This window comes from Pseudorca crassidens, chromosome 2 (assembly GCF_039906515.1).
Source record: "Pseudorca crassidens isolate mPseCra1 chromosome 2, mPseCra1.hap1, whole genome shotgun sequence".
Lineage (NCBI taxonomy): Eukaryota > Metazoa > Chordata > Mammalia > Artiodactyla > Delphinidae > Pseudorca > Pseudorca crassidens.
In genome coordinates, this window is record NC_090297.1 from 78,460,768 (window position 1) to 78,481,085 (window position 20,318).

The 20,318-nt window shown below is 40.3% G+C and overlaps 1 protein-coding gene across 2 annotated transcripts in view; it reads left to right on the forward strand.

Annotated features, from left to right (window-relative positions):
• Positions 1 to 20,318, forward strand: part of LRRC8C (leucine rich repeat containing 8 VRAC subunit C) — a 92,209-nt gene that overhangs the window by 22,062 nt on the left and 49,829 nt on the right. The window contains exon 2 of one of the 2 annotated variants that reach the window (XM_067726838.1): positions 14,264 to 14,600. The exons of the other annotated variant lie outside the window; for it this stretch is intronic. The gene's annotated coding sequence lies outside the window, so the exon portion shown is untranslated. The remainder of the gene's footprint in view (positions 1 to 14,263; positions 14,601 to 20,318) is intronic. 2 annotated transcript variants of the gene reach the window in all.

The window sequence follows — 20,318 nt, forward strand, 5'->3', positions numbered from 1 at the left end:
ATATATATATATATATATATATATATATATAGCAGTGTGTTGACTGGGCACATAGACATGTGGCTCTGTTTCATAAACCTAAAAGCACAGAGCAGCAGCAGGACTTGTCTCATATAGTATAGTCAGAAGTGGAGTTGAGTCTAGAACCTTGGACTTGTAGTTAAATATCCTTTCTACAACTAATACACCTCCTACATCCCATCAGAGCCTCCCTCAGGATAGAAGAGATTTTCTGCTTATTTCAGGAACCTGGAATAGAGCTAGAAATATTCTGTCTGCAGCACCAAATTTCATTTATTATCTTGTATTTTAACTTTCAAAAACATATGAAACCATGTCTCCGTTGGTTTCAGTATAACACTTTTCATCCAGAATCTTTGAGTAAAGTCTATGTACCTAGAGAATACACATGTATATCTTATGGCTTTTCACACTCCCCACGTGGATGCATTCACCTACCCCAGTGTGAGCACTGCCACGTGTGGCTAAGAGTTATGAGTTCAAATGATGTCAGAGATACCCACCCCCTCCTCCTAATAGTGGCTTAAACAAGAAAAGTCATTCTTTCTTTCCCACACTAGTAGGAACATGATCATGGGGGTCTATAATGGCAAGGGTTCAGCCTCCTTATGTCTTGATGCTCCACCATTGCCATCATGTATCCCTTGTTGGTCTGACTGAAGTGACATACCCTCCTCAGAAGTGAGGATGAGGGTAGTTGAGGGCAAGCTCCTTTCCTTTAAGGACACAAGTCAGAATCAAAGATATCTTTTCTATTTCACTGGCTAAGACTAAGTCACATGGTCACACCTGCCTGCAAGGGGGCTGGAACAGGCATATAAAAATTATCTTGTAAAAAGGAGACACTGGATACCAGGAGACAATAAGTGATCTTTCCTACCGTGGTGTTGCCATCTTATAGCTCAGGCCACAAAGAGCACAGAGCCATGGTAGCACCTTGCAAGGAAGATTCAACATGAAGGCTCTTTCAGTGACTACTCCTGGAAATAGTGACTCAGCTTCCAGGAAGTCTCCTGTAAGGGGACGGATCAGTCCTGCAGCTGCAGCTGCTGGCCATCCTGTACACCCCAGAAAGGCAGCGGTGTTCTTGGATGGCAGCAGTCAGAGGAACTGCCTTTCCACGGTGGTGTGATTTTCATGCTGGCAGGTCTAACCACCTGAAGGTGGGGGGTAGGGACGGGTACTTGTTCTTAGGAACTGCTCCATTGGCCTTATCTTTACTAGTCTTAGCTATTGAGGTTTCCTTAAAGCTTTGGGTCATGCTCCAGGGATGCTAGGTGCCGAGGAAGCTTCAGGAACCACATAGTCAGGAATGGGGTGGGGAGGATCTAACAGATTTGCATATCTGGGACCTCTAAACTTCCAGATATCTAGTTCAAGAGTTGGGGTAGGTTGGCATTTTCATGGGTTTTTGTTTCAGTATATCCATGCAGCAAAGACAGGTAAAACAGGTAAATTAGAGGTGGTTGATTTGAAGAAACTGGCCTATCTTGAGGTAAGTGGAAAAAATTACCAGATGTTTTAGAGGACACCACAGTTTGGGGGTACTTTTAGGCATATTCCATGAACAGTAGATATAGAGAAACATACAGTAAGTGGGATTTTCAGAATTCAGAAGCTTCCCAGGAGAGAAGCCTAGCTAATATTTTCTTAATTAAATAATGAGGTTGATAATTGTCATATTTACTGCCAAGCATTTTTCTAAGTGTGCATAATTTAAAGAGATTGCCACAGACCTAGATTTCAAACCTAGGTCTTTCTGGCTGTAAAATTTGCATTTTAACCACTGCATTATGTTATGTTGAACAAAATGGTAAGTAGAGATAACTTACTTCCATTTTTAGTTTAATGTGGCTGCTTATGACTAAACTTAGGGTTCTCAGAATACAGATGTTCAATGACGTAACATATACCCATAAGGCAATAACAGGAATACTTTTATTAGTTTTACTGTTGGCATATATTTCTTTGGACTAAGGATTTCATATCAGCCTAAGTGTACAAAACTAGAATCACTTCATAGAGAAAAGAATTTGCACAAATTACCCTGAGGTTTTGTATTAAAATGCTATTAATATCTCACTGATGCCATAAGAAGGAACATAGCCCACCTTTATGAATGATTTTGCCTAGTAAGCTCAGTCAGCAGTGGCCATTGTGGTTTGGAAGAAAGATGCTTAGTATGACGACAGTCTGTTTCTACAAAATTTTCAGGAGACCTATTCTTCAATAGAAGGGAAGAGAATATTAGACCCAAACTGGAGCCGTGCACAAAGGACCGGATCACATTAGAATATTTGATGTGCAAAAACAAGAATGTTTTAGGTGAGGCAACAAGGTGTGTTATTGATGTTAAGCAGCAGACATATTTATAGAGACTGAGGAATGTGAGTGTCTGACTGCGAGCAACTTTACGTTCACTCAGCTGTATTGAGATTTTTTTTATTAGATTGAAATATACCATGCTTTCAAAAAGTCCCCTTGTGCCACATCCAAATAAGAGCAGAATAGGTCCCTTATATGAGGAAACCACAAGTCTTGAAAACAGTGGTGTTCCTTGATGTTCTTTGGCCGCACTACTGTTTGGTTTAACTAGCATTTCTGGTAATGGAATTGCTTGAGTCTCATAATTAGTTTGCTTAGAATTTTGTTTCTGCCAGACCTCTTCCTGTTGACACATTCAAACTGAATCAAAATTATTTGTATGACATCATAAGCAGTGTAGGTATAGCATTTGAAAACAGTCTAAGGCTCTGATATATTAGTTAATCTATTTGGGTGTGTTTGCTTGGAAACCTGGAATGAAGCCTGTTTTAAAATATATTTGTTTTTAGACTATAATCTGAGAAAGAGAAAATTTTTCATCTCTATGACATTTTAAGAGAGTCATTCCCAATCTCTCAGCATCGCATACTCCAACTAATTTATTTAGTGAAAGTGGGGAGAGTAGCAGAAACGCTACCTAAGCATCGTCAGTATTTTTATATTAGAATCACCTATGAAGAAGGTTAAAGAAATCTTCATTATCTTTCCTAAACTAAGTATTTGACATAAAAATTGAAACTGTGTATTATCTTTCATTATCAAGTAATAAACTATAAATTTTTATTAAAAATATGGATGTACGGGCTTCCCTGGTGGTGCAGTGGTTGAGAGTCTGCCTGCCGATGCAGGGGACACGGGTTCGTGCCCCGGTCCGGGAAGATCCCACATGCCGCGGAGCGGCTGGGCCCGTGAGCCATGGCCGCTGAGCCTGCGCGTCCGGAGCCTGTGCTCCACAACGGGAGAGGCCACAACAGTGAGAGGCCCGCGTACAGCAAAAAAAAAACAAACAAACAAACAAAAAAAAAAAAAAAATATGGATGTACAACAGGAAAATAGACTAGCTGTACTCTCATTTAGCTATGGGGTGCGGTAGATTCTACTCTTAAAATTCTTTAAAATTATTAAGTGCTTGACCAAGAGACTGAAGAGCTAAGAGATTTAAAGCCGAAAAGTTAGGAGTCAGCACCAATGGAAAAGCAAACAGAAAGTTTAAAGATAACATCTCTTAATATGTTATACTCTGAATATAATATGAATTTAAAAGAAAGCATCTCTGATATTATAATGTAAGTTAATAGGACATGTTAAGTCGTAGCACTCCCAGTTTTTAAGAAACCCTTCTTTAGAGTAAGGGAAAACACCCTTTCCTGCCAACTAATTCCTAAATTAAATCAGGAAGAAATTCAATTTTCAATTCTGTTATCCATGAAATGTTAGGTTTAGTGACTTACTTAGAATAATTGGCTCTAAAACCAGATCACCTTGGTTGCATCCAGGCTCTTCTACTTACTGCTGTGTAACCCTAGGCAAGACGTTTAACCTTCCAAGGTCTCCGTTTCTTCCGTAAGGGTACCTAGAGCCTAGGGATGTTCGGGGATTAAATAATATGATACATGTGATGTGCCTGACACTGTCTAGGCACATAGTAAACCTTAGCTCCTGTTGTGGTGGAGATGGGATTTTTCTTTATCCATAAAGAGATCTTTGCTGGTAAGACCCACACTCACTGTTATTCTAAAATAAAACACCTGTAAAGTAAAAATGGACCCCATCAAAACTACAGTTCTAGTGTTCGATGCATCATCCACATTAGAAAATGTCCTGGAGGGGTAAATCATCGCCATGCCTGTGGAGCTCCTTGTCATTATTCCTCAGACAACGAGGTCAGAGGCTGGGAGTGCCAAAATGTGCAAGGCAGCGTCTGCCCTTACAGAATTTATAGTGTGGGCGGGGAGATGGATTCATATATAAATAACCCCGGGGAGTGAAGGAGTGAACAGAGCAGGTAGGGAGAGTGTTGATCTTGGACTGCCTATGAAGACACCCAGCCACAGCCTTCCAAAATAGGACACTGCAGTTGTGGTCATGACCCCGTCAAACGTTACCCTCTTCCCACAGGAGGGTGGGCCACCTGGGGAAGCCTGTCATTCTGATATGGTGATCGGGGGAGAGGTGAGGTACCTATTAACTACAGACATGATACGAAAATATGAGTTCATAGAGTACTGAAAGCATTTTAAGTAAGTGAACTCTGCTTTGGTAGGCACAGATAAAGCTCCAGTTTTTCCTTAAGACATCACCTATGACATCATCATAGGTTTACTTTTTAATCACAAAAAGAGGAAGTACGAGGTTTCTAGGGAAATAGATCTCCACCTCAGCTGCATGTTGGAATCACCTGGGCACCTTTAAAGAAGACACTTCATGCCTGGGGTATGTTCTGATTTAACTGGACCCGGGTATTAGTATTTTTAAAACTTTCCAGCTGATTCCACACATTGAGAGCCACCACTCTATGTCCCCTGCGTTTTGTTTCCCCCAAAATTTTCTAATAAATTTCAGGAGCCCGGCTCAGCCCAGATTCTGTCAACAGGTTTTGCAGTGGGTAATTCCTGATTGAGCACCAGTACATGTGTTTCCCCTTTGGAAGCACATGGCACTCTCTGCTGTTTCAGTAAGTGATGCTGGCTCCTGGGGAAATACTCACCTTAGGCTCTGAGCAGAGCAGCGGTGGGCTTTCTCAGCTAGCACTCCACCCCCAGAGAGCAAGTCGCGCCCATTTTGCACATCTCAGTGGCATGACCAACCCACAGGTTTTGTTCTAGAACCGTCTATTGAATAATATAACAACAGGTTCTTCCTGTCTACCCTAAACCTCTCATGCCGCCGTTTGAGGGCCTGTTTTTACATCTGAAATTGAAGCACTTTGTAGTCGGTACCTTAGTCTATCCATATACTTCTAGGTTCTTGAATCATCTGTTAGACTTATATATTCCTTTGCTTGTCTCGATTTAGGTAACCTGTCTCCTTAAATTCTGTTTCTCTTGCTTTATTCTTTCAATCAAAAAATACCTACTGAATGACAAATATGGGTCAGACACTCTCCTGGACATTAGGGACAAAATAGTGTCCAAATCTGACAAAAATTCCTGCCTTCATGGGACTTATGGTCAAGGGGGAGGAGACAAGAGAAACACATAAGTAACTAAAATGTGTAGCGTGTTCAAAGGTGCCAAATGCTATGGAGAAAAGTAAGGCAGGGCAGGAAGAAAGGGAGTGCCGGGGCTGCGGTTGTAATACATGAAATCAGCTTTGCTGTATTATCCACACGAGAGCTGGTGAAGGCTTGGCCCAGAGTGGTAGTGACAGAAATGGTGAAAAGTGGTTGGAATGCAGATAATTTCTGGTATCAGGAAGAGGAGAATTCCAGGCAGAGGGTACTGCACATGCAAAGGCCCTGGGGCAGGAGTGAACCTGGGATGTTGAAAAAACTGCAGGAAAGACCAGTGTGGCTGGAGCTAGCCAGAGTGAAGGAGGCTATGACACTGGCGCTGAGCGTGGGAAGAGTGCAGACTACATAGGGCCTAGTAGGATTTTTGTAAACATTTTGGCTTTTTCTGAGTAAGACGGAGTTGTCAGAAGGTTTTGAGCACAGGAGAAACCCAATATTTTAATAGGATCATTCTGCCGCTCAGTTGAGACAAATCTATACGGGTCAGTGGTAGAAGCAGGGAGACCAGTTGTGAGGCTATTGCAGTAATCTAGCTGAGAGATGATGATGGCTTGGACCAGGGTAATAGCAATAGAGCTGAGTTGGAAATATTGAAATCTGGATATATTTTTGCAGGTGGAACTTGCTCTTAAATAACTGTCTATCTAATATTTTTCCACATTCCTCTTGAAAGATGGAACTCAGACTCCAGTAAGGGACTGAATAATGCTAGTTATAGCAAAAGGCTGACTTACAGGCTCTTCTTACCACCAGTTTAGTATCATGTTTTTTGCAGAATGATGGTAGATTCACCATGGCTTCCCACAGTCCTGACTCTCCCATCCTCCTGCACTTGTGCTTTGCCAGTCATTTACCATTGAGAATTCTGACCCAAACTGTCAATGATCACTCTTGCCTGCCGTTGCTTAGTAAGTACCTGTCCTTCCCTTCTTGCAGTCTTTACCTTATTCTATGGTAGGTCCCTGGACGGTGATTTAGACAGGCAATGGAAGTAGAGGAAAGAATATGATACTGCTACAGTTATTATCTAGGAGCCCAAGTTCAAAATAAATCAGGCCGAGAACCTCTCTTTTCCCACTCCTCTCCTATCTTCCCTCTCCCAACTCCCTGAACAAGGCAGAGAAAGATTTTCCTTTTCAACCTCCGCATAAATCTCGCAGGTGGCCTTTTATACCTTCTTTGCTTCTCCTCTGCCCTGAAGCAGAGTGTGGGTATCATGAGAAGATGCAGAGTGTTGCAAAAACAAATCTGGTGGTTCTCTTCTTCAAAACTAAGTGCACCTAACTCTAAATTCTGGTATTTACAGAAATATTTCTGTTATACAGGCATACCTCACAGGTGTTGTGTGTTTGATTCCAGACCACCACAATAAAGCAAATATTTCAATAAATCAAATCACACCAAATTTTGGTTTCCCAGTGCATATAGAAGTTATGTTTATAGTACACTGTAGTCTATTGTGTGCAATAATAGCATTATATCTAAAAAACAATGTACATACCTTAATTTTAAAGTACTTTATTGCTAAAAAATGTTAACCGTTATCTGACAATGTAGGGTGGCCACAAACCTTCAATTTGTGAAGAGCAATAAAACAGGTATGATAGTTATTCATTTTTAACAACTGAGAGATTTTCAGAATACGTGTATACTCATTTTTCATCATTCATTCATTCAGCAACTATTTACCGAGTCCTTTTTATGTGCCAGACACTGTTCTGCACACTGAGAGGTACGAGTGAACAAAACAAAGTCCCTGTTTCTTATGGAATGTACCTTATAATGCAGGAGACAGACAAAAACACTAGTAGACACGTATGTAGTACATCTGATAAAGATAATGCTGTTGATAAAAGTCACTTAGGAGAATGAAAAACTGGAATGCTTGGATAGTGTGCCACTGGTGGTGACAAGTTAGTATTAATATTTTAAAGAGGGTCACCAGAGACAGTGTTCCATTATCATGTTAATGATAATATGACATTTTCACGGTAACCTAAACAAGTGAGAGAGTAATTCAGTCCCACATCTGGTGGGAAAATGCTCCTTGCTGTAGAAGTCCTTAGGTAGTTTTCTTCTCTCTGTATACTTCCAAAGTGACTTCATACTGTCCCATGGCTTTAATCACTTCCTATACCCTGATGACCCCCAAATTTATATCTCCAGCCCAGATCTTGCCTAACTCTAGCCTAGTATAGCCAACTGTTTCTGGAGTCCCTCCACTTGTTCGTCTTAATAGATGTCTCATATTTAACATGTCTCTAACCAAATTCCTCATCCCCTCCTCCCCAAATTTGCTCTTTCTGTCGTTTCCTTCTCCCTTCAGAAAATGTCACCTCCATCCTTTCTGTTCCTCAAGTCAAAAATCTTGGTGTCATCTTTTTCTCTCTCAAACCATACATCTGATCCATTAGATACATCATGAGTCACTTATATTGGGGAAAACAAGAAAAGGAGGAAACTTGGGGAGTTGGGATGAAAACATTAAGGTTAAATATAAATAGAAAGCAGAGCACTAATAGAAATATCTGCAGGTTGTATTTGATGATATGAAGAAAAATTGAAGCTAAGGGAACATGTACCCTAGAACTCAGGTTGACATGAAATCATATCGTAAGTCAGATTCCCCTAAAAGAGCTACAATTTCAGAATGGTCTACATGTTTGGGTATGTCTTAACATCAAGAATTAGTTGTTTGTCTTTTTCGTATTGAGCTGCATGAGCTGAAGACCTAAATAGACATTTCTCCAAAGAAGATATACAGATTGCCAGCAAACACATGAAAGGATGCTCAACATCACTAATCATTAGAGAAATGCAAATCAAAACTACAATGAGGTATCACCTCACACCAGTCAGAATGGCCATCATCAAAAAATCTACAAACAGGGCTTCCCTGGTGGCGCAGTGGTTATGAGTCCGCCTGCCGATGCAGGGGACACAGGTTCGTGCCCCTGTTTGGGAAGATCCCACATGCCGCGGAGCGGCTGGGCACGTGAGCCATGGCCGCTGAGCCTACACGTCCAGAGCCTGTGCTCCGCAACGGGAGAGGCCACAACAGTGAGAGGCCCGCGTACCGAAAAAAAAAAAAAAAGTCTACAAACAATAAATGCTGGAGAGGGTGTGGAGAAAAGGGAGCCCTCTTGCACTGTTGGTGGGAATGTAAATTGATACAGCCACTAGGGAGAACAGTATGGAGGTTCCTTAAAAAACTAAAAATAGAACCACCATATTGACCCAGCAATCCCACTAATGGGCATATACCCTGAGAAAACCATCATTCAAAAAGCGTCATGTACCACAATGTTCATTGCAGCTCTAATTACAATAACCAGGACATGGAAACAACCTAAGTGTCCATCAACAGATGAATGGATAAAGATGTGGCACATATATGCAATGGAATATCACTCAGCCATATAAAGGAACAAAATTGAGTTATTTGTAGTGAGATGGGTGGGCCTAGAGTCTGTCATACAGAGTGAAGTAAGTCAGAAAGAGAAAAACAAATACCGTATGCTAACACATATATATGGAATCTAAAAAAAAAAAAAGTGGTTCTGAAGAACCTAGGGGCAGGACAGGAATAAAGACGCAAATGTAGAGAATGGACTTGAGGGCACGGGGAGTGGGAAGGGTAAACTGGGACGAAGTGAGAGAGTGGCATGGACATATGTACACTACCAAATGTAAAATAGATAGCTAGTGGGAAGCAGCTGCATAGCACAGGGAGATCAGCTCGGTGCTTTGTGACCACCTAGAAGGGTGGGATAGGGAGGGTGGGAGGGAGACGCAAGAGGGAGGAGATATAGGGATATATGTATATGTATAGCAGGTTCACTTTGATATAAAGCAGAAACTAACACACCATTGTAAAGCAATTGTACTCCAATAAAGATTAAAAAAAAAAAAGAATTAGTTGGCAGAACTAAGGCTGCCAACCTTAGTTCTTCCCAATCAACCCAGGGATTGGGAAGAGACTTCAGGTACCTATGGGAATTTTTTACATAAAGTGCACCTGAAGCATTTTCTGTCCCCTGCTTCTGGAAACATTGTCTGATCTGAAACTGGAAGCAAGAAATTGAGAATCATAATTTTAAAAAGACAATGGGGCTTCCTTGGTCGTGCAGTGGTTGAGAGTCTGCCTGCCGATGCAGGGGACACGGGTTCGAGCCCTGGTCTGGGAAGATCCCACATGCCGCGGAGCAACTAGGCCCGTGAGCCACAACTACTGAGCCTGCGCGTCTGGAGCCTGTGCTCTGCAGCAAGAGAGGCCGCGATAGTGAGAGGCCCGCGCACCGCGATGAAGAGTGGCCCCCGCTTGCCGCAACTAGAGAAAGCCCTCCCACAGAAACGAAGACCCAACACAGCCCCCCCCCAAATTAATTAATTAATTAATTTGAAAAAAAAGACAATGAACATTTGAACCATTTTTTTTAGGAAAACAAATCCTCTGTAGACATATCTGCAATAAAGCAAAACACTGCTGAAACATCAAGAAAGGGAGGATCTGATAATTTTCTAGGGGCAAGAGATGGTTAATAGTTAAGTGTCTTGACCAAATTAACTTGAATAAGAACAATGTAAAGGAAGTAAGTAGTCACTGTCCTTCTATTTTCATTTGGTATATGTTTCCCAGTATTCAAATTCTCAGTACAGAAGGTTCTCGCTGTTTTGCTGCACTGAGTTCCTGAAAGTCACATGCAGGTCCCCCTAAAGGAGATTGGAACAGTGCGAAATTGGGGGATTGCATTCTCCACCCAAGGGTTTACCATCAAACGAAAAATAGATGTAACCAAGAGTATAACATAAAAGATATTCTGTGGTTCTGGTAAAATTGTGTTTTTCTCTCTACTTACAACAGAAGTGTAAGTGCGATACCAGTTACCCCCTCGTGGAGAGAAGCTGAGTCCTTTGTAAACTTTTAAAAGATCTTTCCTCAGACTGGATTTCTCTCTCAGTGCCAGATTTTAGGCTAGAGATTTGATTGCCCTGAATTCAGTCCTCAGATAGCTAACTCCCCAAATAGGCTTTTTGGCCAATGGATGACAAGGCTGAATTTCCCATAAAGGAGGTTGTTAGAGACTAAAATAATTTCTCTCATGAAGTAGAATGAGTTTGAGCATTGGAATCTGACAGAGCGGAGTGGGAAGTTTTGGTGTGCCAGTCACAGGCTTTGTAACCTTGGAGAAATCATTCGTCTCTCTTGTACATTTCTTCTTCTGAAGAGCTAAGATCATACCTGCCTCATGGGTTTCATGTGGAAGCTTAACAGATAACTTGTTTAATGCCTGGTATTTAGTAGGTATAATAATATTAAATATTCATTGTTAGATCTTTCCTCTCCCTTTTAACAAAAACGATCTTTCAAAGCTTGTTTCTTTTGTTTTATAAAGAATTGTTTTTAGTTTGATACCTCAAGTTAGAGCTGAAGGCCCTAAACACCAAGAAATTCTTATTCTTAATAGTAAACTCCCTATCATACTTGTCAAATTGGATTGTTAGCTCTATTGATAATATTAGTAGTTGTCATATATGAGTGCTAACTTCCTGCCTAGTACAGCAATTAGTGTTTGCCAGAATTACCTCTTATACACTTCCCAGAAACCCAGTGAAGGAAGATACCATCCTTTTGCCCATTTTAAAAATGAGGAAACAGAAGGATTGAGTAACCTGTTCATGGTCACCCAGCTCACAAGTGGCAGAGCCAGGATTCACACCTGGACGCTTTGACTTCAGTGCCGTGTCCTGAATACTATAATACTAGAGTAATCCTTTAATACTGCAGTAGTACATTAATATGAATGTCTCTTCTTGCCTTAATCGCCAGGGACATAACTCCTCCAAAAAAGTAGAGATTGGGCATGGAAAATTTAACCTATTCCTTCTGTTTTTATTTCTTTTGCCTTTTCCTATAATAAAACCAGAGGTCTAGACTGAGTAGAGATTCTGTACCATTTGGGGAAAAATAAGTGTGTGAAAATAATACATTAAGCTGAACTTTTAAAATCATTTAAGACCACATGTCACTGAGGAAAGTCTCATTTGATCCCTGCAGACCCTTTGCCTTCCCCCTATTTAATTCTGTGAATTAAAAGAAAAGAAAGGTACAGTTTATTTATTAGATCAGCTTTGTCTTTATTACCATGCTTCCACTCCTTGGATATTTTTTCTTTAATCCGTTTACATGTTTTTTGCCTGTTGCCATGGTAAAGCTCATTCCATGATAGGAGAGATCTTGGTGCCAAAGGTTTCCCTAGTGTTAAATCCTGCATTTTCACTTCCACATTTTTATCTTGGTGTTACTAGGGCAACCCAAATAATTTCATTTTCTCTTTGAAGTTGATACCTTTTAAAGCTCTTATACCCTTATGCTGACTCATTCATGTTCTTACCACTTTTTTCTAGTTTAATTCCTGCAGCTACTTTCTTTCCACACACGTTTTTCTGCTCTTCTGTAGTCATAACAGCTGATGTACTGCAGTGTGGTGGTTAAGTATTTGGGGGATTACAAATCCCACTGAGGATTAGAAAAGAGCTATGGACTTTCTCACCAGAAAGAAGCACCAGTTTAAGAAAAAAGGATGAATATACAATGGGGAAAGGATTGTCTCTTTAATAAATGGTGCTGGGAAAACTGGACAACCACATGCAAAAGAATGAAACTGGAACACTATCATATACCATACACAAAAATCAATTCAAAATGAGTTAAAGACCTGAAACCATAAAACTCCTAGAAGAAAACATAGAGGGTAAGATCATTGACAGTGTTTTTAGCAGTGAGCTCTTGAGACCCAAAACAAAGGCAACAAAATCAAAAATAAACAAGTGGGATTACATCAAACTAAAAAGCTTCTGTACAGGAAGGGAAACCATCAAGGAAATGAAAAGGCAACATATGGTATGGGAGAAATTATTTGCAAGTCATATATCTGATAAATGGTTAATATCCAAAAAATATGAAGAACTCATGCAACTCAATAGGAAAATAAAAAACCCAAACAATCCAATTTTTAAAAATAGGCAGAGGATTTGAATAGATATTTTTCCAAAGAAGACATACAAATCGCCAAGAAGCACATGAAAATGTGCTCAACGTCACTAATCATCAGGGAAATGCAAATCAATGGCTATCATCAAAAAGAAGAAATAACAAGTGTTGGTGAGGATATAGAAAAAGGGGAACCCTTGTGCACTGTTGGTAGGAATGTAAATTGGTGTAGCCACTATAGAAAACAGTGTGGTGTTTCCTCAAAAAATTAAAAATAGAACTACCACATGATCTAGCAATTCCACTTCTGTGCATTTATCCAAAGGAAACAAAAACACTAACTGGAAAAGATGTGTGCACCCCCATGTTCATTGCAGCATTATTTACAACAGCCAAAACATAGAAACAACTGAAGTGTCCTCTGATGGATGAATGAATAAAGTAAACGTGGTGTCTGTATACAATGGAATATTACTGAGTCATGAAAAAGGAGGAAATCCTGCCATTTTCAACAACATGGATGGACTTTGAGGGCATTATGCTAGGTAAAATAAGTGAGACAGAGAAAGACAAATACTATGTGATCTCACTTGTATGTGGAATCTTAAAACAAACAAAAAAACTCATAGATACAGAGAAGAGACTGGTGGTTACCAGAGGCTGGGTGGGGGGGTGGGCATGGGGGTCATGGCTGAAATGGGTGAAGGCGGTTGAAAGGTACAAACTTCCAGTTATAAGATAAATGAATTCTGGGGATGTAATGGACAACATGATGACTATAGTTAACAATGCTGTATTGTATATTAGAAAGTTGCTAAGAGAGTAGATCTTAAAAGTTCTCATCATAAGAAAAAAATTTGTAACTGTGTGGTGATGGATATTAACTAAACTTGTTCTGGTAATCATTTCACAATATATAGTATGTCAAATCATTATGTTGTACAGTTAAAAATAATACAATGTTATATGTCAGTTATATCTCAATTACAAAAAGAAATAATGGATGGAAATACTGAATAAATAGTTTCTCTTATCCAAATTTATTTGGTTCTTGGGTTTTGAATAGCAAGTTGCAAGAGTTTGTGTAACAAAAAATCTATCCCAGTCTATTCCAGTTCAGATTGTGAAAGTTAAGGTACCTATTTATTTCTATTTTTTATTTTATTTTATTTATTTATTTTTGGCTGCATTTGGGTCTTTGTTGCTGCGCACAAGCTTTCTCTAGTTGCGGCGAGCAGGGGCTACTCTTCGTTGCGGTGCACAGGCTCTAGGTGCACAGGCTCAGTAGTCATGGCGCATGGGCTTAGTTGCTCTGCAGCATGTGGGATCTTCCCAGACGAGGGCTCGAACCCGTGTCTGCTGCATTGGCAGGCAGATTCTTAACCACTGCGCCACCAAGGAAGCCCCTATTCCCATTTTTATTTTTACTTCATCCCAGGACAATTTCATGCTTGCTTTTATATCTCTGTCCTTCTCTGACAGGGCTCTTGGCAAACTGCCTGCAGAGGTTAAAGGGCTAGTTGGTGTGCTTCTTTCCTAGTGCTGGTCTGGCTCACATAAACCCTTTGGGTTTGAATCCATACAAATAGATGAGAAGCAAAAAGAAGGGAAAACACATTTTGAGTCTCCTTGCTTATAGATCTGCTGCCCACATAGTCAACTATCGCTTTTTATTTATCTTTTATCCCCAGTACTTGACACAGAGTGGTTGGATAACAAATGTTGAAAGAGGAAGAATGGGAGGGATGGAGGAAAGAGGAAGGGAAAGAGGAAGAAAGAAATGGAAGGAAGAAGGTTCTACCCAAGGGAGGAAAAGAAAAAAACATAAATAAAACAGACTAAAGGAGACTGTCCTCTGACCAAAGACTGAATTTCCTCTGTGTAACTCAGAAGTCAGTTCCGAAGGAGGAATTCTAGACAGATTCTGAGTGAGATGACTACTCTGCAGGCTGGTACACATTTGGACGGATGCAGGAGAGAAGAGCAGCCTTTGGCCTTCATAGCTGCCACCTTAGAAAAAGACTGCTGGTGAGTCCCGGTGACTTTTTGTCCTTTCAGTCTAAGAACATGTAACTTGAGGCACCCTCTGTCTCATGGAATCTGAACGAGCTCAGGCTACCCCTTCCCTCATGTCTCCAGAGACAGAAGATATCAAGTCCAACCTTATTCGAGTAAACAGAACCAAAACCTTTCTAATGAGTGATGGAGGGCAAAATGATATGTTTCAAAGGGGAAACCAAAAGCCGTCACATTTCAGCCCTTTCATTCTGCCCAGAATGTTCTCCTGGTCCTGGGCTCCAACTTTATCAAAGTAACTATTCCTACCTATACTTCCTATTTTCATGTAGGCATCACTTCCTAAACCCCCTGTAGCTCAGGTACCTCAGTATAGTAAGTCCCCTACATACGAACGAGTTCTGTTCTGAGAGCACATTCATAAGTCCAACAAAGTTAGCCAGGGTCCCCAACTAACACAATCGGCTATATGGTACTGTGCTGTAATAGGTTTATAATACTTTTCACACAAGTAATACATAAAAAAACAAACACAAAAAATAAAACATTTTTAATCTTACAGTACAGTTCCTTGAAAAGTACAGTAGTACAGTACAGCATCTGGCATCGAGTGAACAGGCAAGAAGAGTTACTGACTGGAGGAGGGAGAGGAGGTGGGAGGTGGTAGAGCTGAAGGATCGTCAGCAATAGGGGACGGAGGGCAAGCTGCAATTTCACTCATGCTTGACGCTGATGGCGCAGGTTCTGGTTCCTTGCTGGATTCAGTTCTATCTACCCTCTTGAAAAAATGACCCAGTGATATCTGGGTAGGAGCTCTTTTTATCTCATCATGGATGACACGGTAGCACTGGATTGCATTCCGAACGGCTGCTGCAGCCTTCGTGTACCGTTCTACGTTCGGGTCCTGTGCCTCAAAAACTAACAGTACCTTCTCAAATAAAGAAAATCCCCTTGCCATCCCCTGCATCGTGAACCTCTTCAGTTCTTCAGTTACTACTTCTGCCTCTTGTCTCTCTTCGTCCTTTTTCTGGGCTTCCAATTCCATCAGGTCTTCATCAGTAAGCTACACAATGTAAGTACACAAAAACACAACCACTTGTAGAGGATGCACGCACGTGACAGTGTACGCCAGACACGTGAACTAACTTACGTGATTGGACATGCAAACACGTTTGTACCTTTGAAAGTTTGCAACCTGAAGGTTCGTATGTAGGGGACTTACAGTATACTACCAGAGTACCCAAAACTTCCACTTCATCACACCTGTCACAATTGTGATTAAATGGTTGTGTGTCGTTATTTACTATGTCTTTTCATCATGATATAAGGTTCATAAGGACAGGAGTTATATCTGTCTTAATCATTGGTATATCCACATTAGTGAGCTCAATACCTTGCAGATAAAAGCTACTCTAGTACTTGTAGAAAGAATGAATAAAGCTGCCAGGCACCGTGGTAGGTGCTAGGAATATAGAGCTTTTCAATGGCACCGAATCTATCCTTGAAAAACTTTGTGCCTCTAGAGTAGCTATCTCTAATGATAATATATCCCTCTCTCAGCCTCCAGAAAGGAAAGACCAAGGATGAATCAAAATCCTGGCCTTCTACACCTCATTTCCCTAGGTCACACTTCTTTCCCACAAGAATACCAACACTTTTCATATCTAAGAACATTGAGTAGAAATGAACCAACTTATCTCTTACCAATTTCTATTCCTTTGTTGAGTAGACATTTACTTTGTTTTTCCAGAAACAATTTTAACTTATGTCTGTATAACCAATTTTTAGGGCCCTACAACATTGGTCTGTTAAGTTTTTAACATGGGTCATCTGAAATAGGATGAAACATTACAGGATAAGTAAAAACAAATAAATCCCCACAGTTGTTCCGTAAACCTTGTCTTTTCCCTTGGCCGTAAGCCACCCAAAAGATTATTCACTCGTTCCTAAATCCCATTTTACTTCAGAACTTCCAAGGATCTCTCAGCTTTGAAATGTTCGACTTTTAAAAAGAAATTTTACTTGTTTCTTCCTCACTTTTTCCTTCTAAATCTGTTTTTAAATGTCTGTTACCTTTCTGCATAGTTTTTCAGTATTTGTGATTAATAATTAAAACCTCCCAATTTAACAACTCTTGAATCAGTTTTATTCCTTTCAAGCATCCTCAATCTGCCTTTTCATCCTACTGATGAAGCTGTTGAATAAAACTGCTTTAGATAACTGGATGTCACCATGCAAGTTGATATATTACTGGGCTTTAGTATCTTGTCTTCTAGGTCTTTGAACCATTTAAAAATACATTTGGCAGAGCTCAATATCTTTGAAATAGTTTTCTCAGGAAGACCTCATCTGGCCCCAAGCCATCTTTCTTACTAATAATAGCAACTGCAAGTAAACAATTTCAAAATATTGCTATACAGTTTGTCTATAAAGATGGCACTGTTTGGGGTCTTATTCCAAGTTAGCTGATGGGCTCTAAATTTTTCCCTCTATTTTCTTTTTGCTGACAACGTATTCAAATTAATAAGTCTGAGATCTCACACTTGGAACTGTTTTTGGAACTGTTCTTGGAACTTTGTTTTGAATGAATTATTAATTTGTTTGATTAATATATATTGAGCACCTGTTATGTGCCAAGACTGTTAGGTGTTGGGAAGACAATGGAGACCAACATTCACCCAGAACCACACAAATGAATGGAAAATGGTGTCTATGACAGGGACAACCAAGAGAGGTCCACAGTGCTGTGAGAGCCTGCAGTGTTGGATTTGCCCTAGTCAGTGAGATCAAGGACAGCTTCTCTGAGTAAGTGGTACTAAAGCCAAGCTCTGCAGGGTACATAGGAGTCTGAAAAGTGAGGAGAGATTGAAAGAACATTCCTATCGTAGGGTTAGCACCACAAGGACCTGCTACTATTGCTTGTATCTCCTTTGTAGTGACTTTATGAGAGCCCCAGAGATCACTCAACCTTTGCAATCATGTGCATCACCTAGTTTCTTTCCTTTTTCTGGAGGGCGGGAAATAGGGTCTTATTATGTGTTTTTGGAAAAGAATAATTATCTTCAGAAACAGATGTATTTTAATGAATTGATTTATATTTTCCAAGGATTTTTTCATTTAGATTTTTGGCACAGTCTAGCCTTTGACCATATTCTCCTAGAGCCTTCATATACAGAAGCTTCTTATGCCCTTTGTCAGCCTTTAGGATGTGAGACTCTAGGAGAACTGAATATCATCATGTTAGATTTTATTTAGCTTTGCTGTGAAAATAAGAGTTGGAAGAGGGAGCTCATATAATGTCTAACTTGGAAAAGATGGGCCATTAAATCAATATGTTAACTTTAGAGCCAAACCCAACAAATATTTTTCTTTTAGGCACAAAGCCTTGCGTTAAATATTTATTGGTTGGATGGACAAAAACCTAATATTCCAATTTTCAGGTACATTCATGTCAGTTTTAATATTCTGACAGTAAAATTCTGGTCATTGTTGATTTTCTCCTGTAGTTTTTTTTTTTTTTTTTTCTTGGAGACTGGAGGATCTGAACTTCTTCCTTCCATCATGGATTTTACCGAGCACAGCCAACAGAAAAGACAGACCAAGAGCTAACTTCTTGAGAATAACCTTCTTGAAAAGCCCCAAAGAAATTTATTCAGCATTTAATATTTTTCTGCTATTAACAACCCTACCATGGTCCCTGATCTTAAAAGAGAAATTGTGAATGTCAGATTCTTATAAAGATGAGTTAAAGGATGATAAAAATAGTCATACTATAAATCCATTAGTCTTTCAATCTCTCACTTTAACCGCCAATCTCTTGTTTCCTGAGGAGGGTTACTTTTGTCTCCTACTGTATTTAACACGGCTGGAAATTTGAAATTTTACCCCATTGAAAAAGAAAGCTTAGTAGCAAAGTTTTGATAACAAGTTGCTTTAACTTCCCTGTCACTCTTTTGGTTGGTGCTCTGTTTTCATACATACCAGTCTACTTATGTGTGTGAAAAGGTGTTTGTAAAACACACCAAACTTTCTGTTGGAACAGAAAAGGCAACGTTCCCCCCACAGAATCATTAGGAATTCGATTCAACAAACTATTGAGCATTTTAGGCCCCATAGCATGCAATATGAAAGAAAAGGTGATCCCTGCCTTTTCAGACTGCTCTATTTTGTGAAAAATAAACAAAAAACTTTTTAGGGCTTCCCTGGTGGCGCAGTGGTTGAGAGTCCGCCTGCCGATGCAGGGGACACGGGTTCGTGCCCCGGTTCGGGAAGATCCCACATGCCGCGGAGCGGCTGGGCCCGTGAGCCATGGCCGCTGAGCCTGCGCGTCCGGAGCCTGTGCTCCGCAACGGGAGAGGCCACAACAGTGAGAGGCCTGCGTACCGCAAAAAAAAACACAAAAACTTTTTAGTTTTAATGTTCTAGAGAGCAGGAATATTCCCGTCTTCTCCACCTACCTCTCCTCCCTGTCCCTTCCTCAGAAAGAAAGTTGCCTTCCAGGTAGATGGCTTCCTGCACTTGTTTAAATCTTCCGGCCTGCACTGTATATTCATGGTGTGTCAGCTGCTTAGAACTATTATGCTCTCTTTGTTCAAGGGGGAAAACTGGACTAAAGATAAGCCTCAGTCTTTTTTTGTCCATTAAAGGAAGAAATAAATCATCTTCAAAACAATCATTACAGATTTACTAAATTGAAATCTAGACTTAGTCTTTGGATGTGAAGACTGGTAAGAACCGAAACCTCGTCTAAATCACATAAGGGGAAACACACAGTCTTTTCAAGAGTTTAGAATCTTATGGGGTTGGGGGGCGGGGGGTTGAGTATCCACTAATTCCTGGAAGATTGTTCCTGGTTTAAAGGAGGTAGAAACAGTGTGGAATGAAGAGGTGACCAAGAAGACCAGTGGGGTGCAGAGAGCTGAGGGAATGAGTAACATTTTATGATTTTATGATAATCTTTTATGGTCAGGGTTTAAAAAACGATTGGATCACAATTTAGCCTCATTCTCAAAAAGATTTCTGAGTTGAAATTTACTTAAAATGTATAGAATAAGCATTACGTAATTATTAGTGTCATATACATGGAGCTGAAGCTCTTTGACAAAAATTCTAAAGAAATCAAGACCTCACTAAGATTTATAAATGCAGTATTCCAGACCATTATATTATAAATAACACTTCTTTGTTTGGATCTGTTTTCTGCCACTTGTTTCTTAATAGGGTAATGTTTTGATAAGGGAGTCACAAAATGTGGCCATTGGGTACAGGTTGGTGCCTAAGAAGTCGTCATCGAATGACACACCCTTTTTATAACTGGTGACAGACATTGTACATTGAAATTTCAGTGACCCGGGCTTCCCTGGTTTTGCAGTGGTTGAGAGTCCACCTGCCTATGCAGGGGACACAGGTTCGTGCCCCAGTCCGGGAAGATCCTACGTGCCACGGAGCGGCTGGGCCTGTGAGCCATGGCCGCTGAGCCTGCGCGTCCGGAGCCTGTGCTCCACAACGGGAGAGGCCACAACAGTGAGAGGCCCGCGTACCGCAAAAAAAAAAAAAAAAATTTCAATGACCCTTAACTTTGAAATTATAAATTATTCCTGACTCTTGTCCTCTTCTCAAACTGTCTCTTCAGTAGTGGATGTTCTTTGAATAATCACTATTTACAGTGTGAAGCTGTGTGGTAATAGTTACTCTCTTATTTATTGTAGTATCAGACTATAACAGAGGATA